The 9388-nt window shown below is 40.8% G+C and overlaps 1 long non-coding RNA gene across 1 annotated transcript in view; it reads right to left on the reverse strand.

The window, feature by feature from the left end:
- LOC138166235 (uncharacterized) overlaps window positions 1-9388 on the reverse strand; it is a 62750-nt gene that overhangs the window by 24303 nt on the left and 29059 nt on the right. The window contains exon 2 of the long non-coding RNA XR_011169573.1: window positions 1762-1834. This is a non-coding gene — a long non-coding RNA (uncharacterized lncRNA). The remainder of the gene's footprint in view (window positions 1-1761; window positions 1835-9388) is intronic.

A 9388-nucleotide genomic window follows, 5' to 3' on the forward strand; every position in this document is an offset into this window, starting at 1 on the left:
TTTTTCTTTCCAAAAAAAAAAAAAAAAAAGACAGTGTCTTATTATCAGGGAAACACAGTATGAATGACCCAACTCTTCTCAGCAACACCTGATCGAAGACAATTCCAAAAGACTCACAAAGGAAAATGCCATCCACATCCAGATAAAGAACTGGTGGACTCTGAATGCAAACTGAAGCACACTTTTTTCTTTTACTTTATTCTTCTTTTGTGTGTATGTTTTCCTTTTGATCTGTTTCTTCTTTCACAACTATGCCTAATATGGAAATATATTTTACACTATAGCACATGTATAACCTATATCAAATTGCCTACCATTTTCAGAAGAGGGAAGGGTAGGGAGGGAGAAAAATTTGGAACTCAAAATCTTGTGGAAATTCATGTTAAAAATTATCTTGAAATATAATTGTGAACAAATAAAATACTATTAAAAAAATTAAAATCATTCTGAGCAGAAGTCTTTAGGCTTCAAACTGCCAGAGGGATACACGAAACAAAACAGGTTAAGAATCCAGGAGTCCAGCACCTTCATTTTCCACACAAGGAAACTGAGGACCTTGAGAGGTTAAGTAGTTTGTCCAGAGGAGGCGGAGTCAAGATGGTGGAGTAGAAACAGGACTTTTCAGTTCTCTGGCTCCCACATCCTCCAATTCATGTAAAAGGTGACTCTGAACAAACTTTGTAGCTACAGAACCCACAAACCTCCTGCTGAGGACAGGCCGGCAAGCCTGCAGGTAGCAGCCAGCACAGTGCTCTGGGAGCTGACTACAGCCCTGCTCCAGCCAGAGGTTTTAGCCTCAGGGTGGGCCTGACCAGCCTCTGGCTGGAGGGACTTCAGATCACCTGTCTGGTGGCAGAGTCCTACTGTGGCAAAAAGCCCCAAAATCAAGTAATTGACTGGCAATATGAGCAGGCAAAGGAAGCAAAGCAAACAGAACAACCCAACTTTATACTCCTATTTTGGGGACAAAAAGGATCAAAGCATGGAACAGGAGGAAGACAGTGAAGTCAGAACTCCTGTACCAAAAGCTTCCAAGAAAAATATGAGCTGGTTACAGGCCATAGAGGACCTTAAGAAGGATTTTGAAAAGCAAATAAGAGAAGTGGAGGAAAAATTGGGAAGAAAAATGAGAATGATTCAAGAAAATTATAAAATGAGAGTCAACAACATGACTGAAGAAAATAACACCTTAAAAAATAGACTAACTCAAATGGCAAAAGAGGCTAAAAAAGTAGTTTGTCCAAAGTATTAGAGAAGGCTAGTGGCAGAGCTGGGTTTAAAAATTAGGCTTCCTGAGGCACAGTGCAGAGAGTGCTGGGCCTGGAATTGTGAAGACCTGAGACCAAATCCATCCTCAGACACTTACTAGCTATATGATCTTGGGCAAGTCACTTAACCTCTCTCTGCCTCTGTTTCCTTTACTATAATATGTGCATCTCAATAGCACTTAACCTCTCAGGGTTATTATGAAAATCAAATGATAAAATATTTGTAAAGTGCTTAGCAAGGTGCCTACAGTAGGCACTTAATAAATGCTTATTCTCTTCCCCTTCCCTCACTCCCTTTTTTGATTCAGTGCACCATGCTAGCAGTCATAAGGCTCCCCTTGACAGCAAAATTGCAGGTTTAGATAAAAAATCAAATAGTATCTGAGGAATGGACCCTGAAATTCACTGTTTCCTCATCCATTTGCCATGCCAGCCCCCATCTCCCATTTGTAGGTTTCTCCCAAGGCCTCCATTTTGAACAAAAGCCACTTACCTTCATTCACCCTCCTTGAGAGCTGGGATTGTCTTTCTTTTCTGCTTTGTTTCCCCAGTGTGGGTCACAGGGCCTGGTACATAGCAAAGTGCTTAATCAGTACTTGTCTTATCTATACCCCAAACTTCCCTTCTCCTCTACCCCTGCCCCAAGAAGCATGCATCTGAACATGACAGAATCTAATAAAGAAAAAGAAAGGGGTGAGATCCCTTTAGTTCTGTCTTTATTTACAGCAAAAGACCAAACACTTTGTCACCTTGGAAACTACCAACAAAGGCAGCCTAGAAAGCTCAAGGAAAGCTCTCTCCCCTCTTTCAGAGGTGGCTGCTGAACTAAGTAGTGGGGTGGATATACTCTGCCCCTTAGCTGCCCTGGATACTGTACAAATAGGCAGGTTGCTTCAGCCAGAGGAAAAAGCAGTTTGACCTTTGCTGACCCACAACTAACTATACACCATCCATCTCCTCATCCTTTGTATTCAGAGATGACACAGCTGACAGTGAAGAGTGTGACTACAAAGTCTGGAGGCCTGACTCACCCTGGAGACATGCATAATCTCTTCTCTGGTTAGCAATTCTTTGTAGAAATGGTGGAAGTTCACGGCTCTGCCACTCGGTCTGGAGGGCTGTACATATAGTCATTTAAGATAGCTGTGGGCCAGGTTCTGTCCTTCTTAGCTTACTTCTCTTTATTCTTCCTGATCTTCCCCAGTCTTTTGATGCGTTTATTTTCTCTGTCAGAAACTGCCAAGCACACTGGAAGTGCCATCTGTGACAAGTCTAGGTCACAGAGACATATAAGAGATTGGTGGCAACAATTGTTCTTTTAGACCTCCATCTTGTTACCACAGCTGTTGCCTTGTTGATGCTGTACTGACCATTAGTCTCCTAAAGCAAGTAATAGTTTTCAAAATTCAGCCCTGTGCTTTCTAGTCTATGAATACTGGGAGCTCCTGAAGTGGCAGAAATTGATAACAGCTATCCATATCCTTGCTGTGTTCAATGAAGCAGGTCAGCAAAGGGACCCCAGTCTTCTTTAGGCTGATTATGACTTCAGTTTGCTGTGTCTGACTTGGCCAAGAAGTAAAATTATAATAATGGGAAGCTAGGTGGCAAAGTGGATAGACTGCCTGGCCTGAGTCAGGAATACTTATCTTCCTGAGTTAAAATCTGGGCTCAGACTCTTTCTGACTGTGTGACCTTGGGCAAGTCAGTGAACCCACAAAAAATAAAGTTCTGCAGATTCAACAAAGAACATTTCAAAAAGTTTATCAGAGCAACTTCTGCTTAATACTCAGTAAAAACCTGTCTTGGTGCTTTAAATGGCCTTACCCAACCCAAAGGCAAAGAAGAAAAAAACACAGAATATTGGCTTCCTGTCTCAGAAGCCAAGACCTGATCCATCCCTATGGCGTTTCTTCTGCCATATGAAGTTCTCCCCAAAGGGATTTAAAACCTTGGGTCAACTGGAAATCAACTTTTACCCTGGGGTAAGAAACCAAATCAATTCAGCTTGGTGCTTATAAAGCCACTCTGGGTCCCCCATCCCCCAGAATGAGGAACCTCCCCCTCTCCTTCTACTAGACCCTACCTCCCCTCTCCTCTACTTCAGACCCACACTCACAACTCACAGAGTAAATTAATAATTAAGAAACTCCAAAGAAAAAGAAAAACTTCCCATCTCAGTAAAGCTGAGTCCCTGTCAAAATTCCAGAGCATGTGGGGTCCCCCACATAGGGATTAGGGATCTGAGGTTGACTGTAAATTACCTCATCACCCACAGGTGAGAAACCACACTGTTCTGGGTGAAAACCCTTCCATGATTCCTTCATTGAATAAAGCAGGCCTGCACAATAGACAGCCCAAGGGCTGCAAGGATTTTGAGTGGCCTGTGAAAAATGTAGGATTGTCACTGAGCACTCTCTCCTGTTTGTCGCCTGACCCACAGCACCCAACCATTGTCAATCTGTCTCTAGTCTAATCTATCTGAGGCTCAAGAAGTTTACCCTATTTTAATTTTGGCCCCTACCTACTGCCAAGTTGTGCAGGTCTGGTATAAAGCCATCCAAGTTGGGTCTAGTCAAATTTCTAAGGGTCCCTTTATACCCAGGGCACACCAAAATGTTTCTAACGGTCACTGTACCATAAAGATCCCCTTAGAGATCCATGCAAATATCCTCTGGGTACTTAATACAAAGGGCCCTCCAGATTTCCTCTAGTGGATCTTTGCCACTATAAAGACATTCTTGTTGAAGTTCCAAACACACTCAATAATACTACAGATAGGCTCAATTGTAGAAAATATTCAAGTACACATAACTCCCAAGAAAAGGCATAAAACACAAAGGTATAATTAATCGAGGGTTTCTAGGTAAGCAGGAAAATCTTACCTATGGATATTCAGGGTATAAAGATCATATAATAAAGCAAGGCGTCCAAGTCTTTAAACGAAAAAAGATGAACACTTCTCAATTAGGTACCAGTATTTTAATTACAGGGAAAACTTCATATTTCTTATAATAGCATTAATATAATTACCTCTACAGGATTCAGTAAAATGGCATGTAAGTGCACTTAAACATTTAACAAGTCAACAAACAAAAAAGACTTAAAAAAAACTTCCAAAAGGAATTGACTTGTAAGAAAACCACACAGTTTTTTTTTACAGCCTAAAACAAAGGGAGAGAAGAAAAAAAAGAGAATAATTTCTCTAGGGTTCCACAAACTATGGTTTCCAAAAATGAAAATCTATATGGATAACCCTTCCACTAGTCTGTGAAAATGTAAAGATTGTTTTTGCCCCTACTGTTGCTAGGAGAAAGGGCATAGAATACCCTTGTTTGCTAGGTGATGAGCAGACCTGGAGAAAATATACAAGTCTGAGGGAAAGGGGTAGAGTCTGAACATAATGCACCAATAATCCAAAAGGGAGCACTCCCCCAAGGAATTGGCTAATGACTCAGCCCAATGCCTCTTAACCACTTATTTGAAGGCAATGCCACTGTGAACTTAGACACTTAAACCTCTGCAAATTCAGACCTGCATTTTCAACTGTTTGTTATATATATCTTTGAAGGCTTTTAGGGTTTAGAGCTCAAGGGATGGTAGCAATTATCTAGACCAGTCCTTTCATTGACATCTCCAGCTTAATGTCTCAACAACACATCAAATTCAATATACCAAAACTAAAATAAAACTGAGGTCATCTTCCCTTCAAAATCTGTCCCTACTAAATTCCTATTTATGTTGATGCTATCACCATTTTCCCAGACAAAGATTGAGAGTGATCCTTAATTCTTTCTTGAACCTCTCTCTAACTCTGTACCCCAATGCAAATCAGGGGCCGTGTCCTGTTGATGGAATCCCAGACTCAATACAGCTACTGCCCCTAGTAAGTCACTGCCCCCAGTAAGCTACTGCTCCCAGACTCAATATAGCTACGCCGCTGGCTCACTGCTCCCAGATCCAATTCACATATTTGAACAGGTGTGTCCTTGCACTCAATCACAATCACATTATCCATTTTAGCCCAAGACAGGACCACAATACCTAACTATCCATCTTGACCAGACAGGACCACAATAGCTAGCCAATCAGAAACCAGGATGTTTGATCACTGAACCATGGAAGGGATCCCTCCCCATTACCTAATCCCTTAACAAATCCCTCCTGCCTTCTTAATATTCATAATTTCTGTTGTGTAATCAACATTATTACACTATAAAATGGCCTGTCTTATTTTACTAAGTTGTTGGTTCCTCTTAGAAACTAGCCATATTCTGAGGGGCATTAATCCTATACTTGGATTAGAGGTGGTCTGACTGAATTCTTTGATATGACCCCCACAACACACCATGAAACCGAAACACTGTCAACTTTACCTCTGAAATAGCTCTCAACTCGTCTCATTCTCTCCATTGTAACCACCCTAGTTCAGGTTTCATAATAATAAGATTTTATTACCTATCACCTGGACTATTATATTAGCAAGGAACTATAAGCAGGGAAGGGTAACTGGGGTTTTGACTTAGGCTACTGAAAATGTGGTAGTCCTCTGGCTCATTGGCACATACTACAGTTCATGACTGCCTCTACTCCCTCCCTCAACACGAGGTCCCCCTCCTTCCCCTCTCAGAATCCTAATGCTATGGTTCCCTTTTCTCAGGGCCCTTTTCCCATAGGATGCCCCCTCTCCCAATATGACTGTTTACAGGGCAGATTGTCCTCTGCACTGCTAGCTCCCCTCAAGCTGAATTTGCTCTAAGCAAAAGGTGTAAAAGTACCCTGGTTGCCCTGCTTCCAATATCTCTCCTCACCACTCATCCATAACACTGGCAAAACAATTTTCCTAATCCAAATTTCCAACTATGTCATTTCCCTGATTAAAAAAAAAACTTTTGATGATACTCTATTATTTATTAAATAAAATAAGCATTCCTTCATTGATCAAATTTAAAGGTTCTCCATATCTGGCTCCATTTTATACACTTATTCCATGGTATTCATTTCTGACAAATTGGACTACTGTCTCATCCTGCTTCTCCTGCCTTAACTCTTTAGTAAATGCTGTCTCCCATGCTTAGAACAAGACTATTCCCCTTGCAACTACCAACTAAACCTATTGAGATCTTCATTCAAGGCCCAACACCTACTTCATCAGTTTTCTCTGATTACTCTTGGTAGAAGAGTTCTTTCCTCCCTGAATCTCATGGGTTACTTTGATCTCTCCTGTGAACTTACTAATGTTCTAATTTGTGTATAGTCATTTGTGTATTTGGGACACCCACACCTAACTAGATTGAAAGATTTTTGAGGACAGGAAATTTTTATCTTTGTATCCAAAACACCTAGCTAGTAAATTGTACATAATAGGCATTAAATGCTGGCTTCACTGAGATGAATTAAAAAATAGATTAAAGTCAAATTTTGGCTTACCCAATTGTGAGAAAAAAATATTAGGATACAAACTAGTTATGGGTTGGTAAACTCAGGGTTTTAAATCCATTTGACATGATGAGTTAATGAATCAATAGACGTTTATTAACCACACATAAAGTGCCAAGTACTGTGCTAAGAGCTGAAGAAACAAAAGACTATTCCTACCCTCAAGGAGCTGACAACTTGATAGCAGAATGATTACATTTTCATCAATTAAAGCAGCTAGGTGTCAAGTTGACCTTGACCTTGAAGTCAGGAAGACCTGAGTTCAAATTTACCTCAGACACCACACTGGCTAGGAGTAGCCTCACTCTCTCCTCCAGAGTCATCAGAGTCCAGTGGCAAGGGACAGGTCAAGACAACTGGTGATTAGGGAGGAGGGGAAGGGAAGAAAGGGGAAGGGCAAGTTACTTAGCCTCTCTCAGGCTCCATGTTCTCATCTGTAGAATGGGATAATAGCAATATCTACCTCACAAGGTCATTGCAAGGATCAAAAGAGATAGCATATGTAAAGAAATTTGCAAATCTTATAGTGCTTTGTAAATGCTAATCTCATTTCTTTCAGTTCCAATTTGTTTGTGAAGCAAAATGATACTTTTATTTAAAAACAGACGGTATATTATGGATTTACACCAGACAGAGAGTTTTGAGGCTTTAAATGTAGTGTTACGATGTAAATGTGGGGTCTTAACCATTTAACAGTCTTTAGGATTTAGTGAACAGGATCTGCCATGGACTGGGGACCAGAGTGGTTCCTAGGTAAGTATGAAGCCATCCAGGATATGGAGGGAGAAGGTGCCTGTTCTGCGAGAGGTTTGAAACATCCCAGTGATTTTGTAAAAAGCCAGAGTCAGTAACTGTGGTAACGTCATCACTAGGGGCCAAAGGTGGAAAACAGTGTCTGGATCAGAAACAGAAGGTGGTATCAAAATCAAGTTAGGAGAGGGAGTAAAGAGGCGTGGGCTACATGTCAAGCTTATAGTTTCAGCACTGAGATAACTGAAAAGGTCTTAGTTCCACAGAAAGTTCACACATTTTGTCATAGTCAATTTCCTGGGGAAGTGTTTGTGTGAGTTTCAGCTCCTACCACACAAGGTTAGGCCAGGCTTCCAACATTTCCTAAATTGTTTGCAGCTGGACAGCTCCCTCCACCATGGGCAATGTTACCCTCTAAGGAAATGGCTGTTTCTAAGTGGGGACAGACTCAAGGAAAATGAGGATTTCTCTGGATAAATTGGATTTTTCTTTTAATATGCAAATGTGTATTGTGAGTCCTTGAATTGGGTTATTTTAAAGGAATGAATCTCTTTTAGGTGAGATAATGGGTAGTGGACAAGACAGACTAAGGAAAAAGAAAAACGAAAAAAAAAATCAGTTATAATCCCTATGGTGGGGAGCCTGGTATATGCTGGTAATTAAAGCAATAATGGTGACTGAAGGAAAGCCCTTCTCCTGGGAAAAAAAGGGGTTGGCATCAATTCAGTATCCAGGTGGGTATAAACCAGAGGTAGGGCCAGGTTAGGAACTAGGGTTTCCTGAGACATCAAAATCTAATGGGATGACGTGGAAATAGTAAGCTGGGGAGAGGTCATGATGAAGTGGAGAGGGCACTAGATTTGGAGTCCTTGGCACAAGTCCTGGCTTTCCTATTTATTATCTGCCTGATCTTTGCCAAATCATTTAAACTTTCTGTGGTTTAGTTTTCTTATCTACAAAATGAGGGAGTTGGGACAAAATTATCTCTAAGGAACTTACTGGCCCTCAGTTCTATGATTCTAATTAGATTTTCATGGGATCAAGCAGCATGAACATCAACCAGGACTGTTGGCAAAATGTCTATTTGCTTATTATAATCTTGTCTCCCCAGGGCTTTGGCTATTTATGGCAATAGCAAGGGCTCACCACAACATCCTTCTCTGATTTGTTGGTATGGTCCCAGATTGGTTCTGACAAATCCCTTCTTGGATAAGCCACAGCATTCAGGATGTGGTCTAGGGTCCCACATACATGAATTTTCCAGATAATTGAAGCTTGTCACTTTAAATAACAAAATTTGTTTTATTTGAATGTTCTTAATGGAAATCTTTCTAAAATGTATTACTTAGTCTACTGCCTTCTTAAACTCATTGATTCTACTCTGTGATTCCAGTATAATCTTTTATTCTTATTGACTCTCTTATTTGCAACAGTGACTATTCTGAACATCTTAGGTTCTCCTAAAGCCTCCAACCCCATCTTCCCTAATACCTTGCAACAAATAATTTAGTTTTTGCCTCACTGAGAAGGTTGAAGTCATTCTTTGGCAGCACCCTTACTTCTTTTCAAAACTTCTCAGAAACAATATCAGCCTCCTTACCTACTCTCTTTGAGCTGAGTATAAACTAGAGGCTGGTTTATACTGAAAAGAATATTGCTTCTTAGTAAAGGTATTCTACCTTCCTGTGTCCTTAGTCCCATTCTTTCTGTCCTTTTCTCTCCCTCATGCTTCCTGCTTCCCTAAAAACTGTCTAGGAACACTTTCTAGTAATCATCTTTTTTGTTTTTTATCTTGTTGCCTTCATTGCTGCCGAGAGAGAGAGAGAGAGAGAGAGAGAGAGAGAGAGAGAGAGAGAGAGAGAGAGAGAGAGAGAGAGAGAGAGAGAGAGAGAGAGAGAGAGAGAGAGAAAGAGAGAGAGAGAGAGAGAGAGAAG

Source organism: Petaurus breviceps, unplaced genomic scaffold, assembly GCF_028583685.1.
Source record: "Petaurus breviceps papuanus isolate PSGF00001 unplaced genomic scaffold, PetGlider_PUasm1.0 220, whole genome shotgun sequence".
NCBI classification, from domain to species: Eukaryota; Metazoa; Chordata; class Mammalia; order Diprotodontia; family Petauridae; genus Petaurus; species Petaurus breviceps.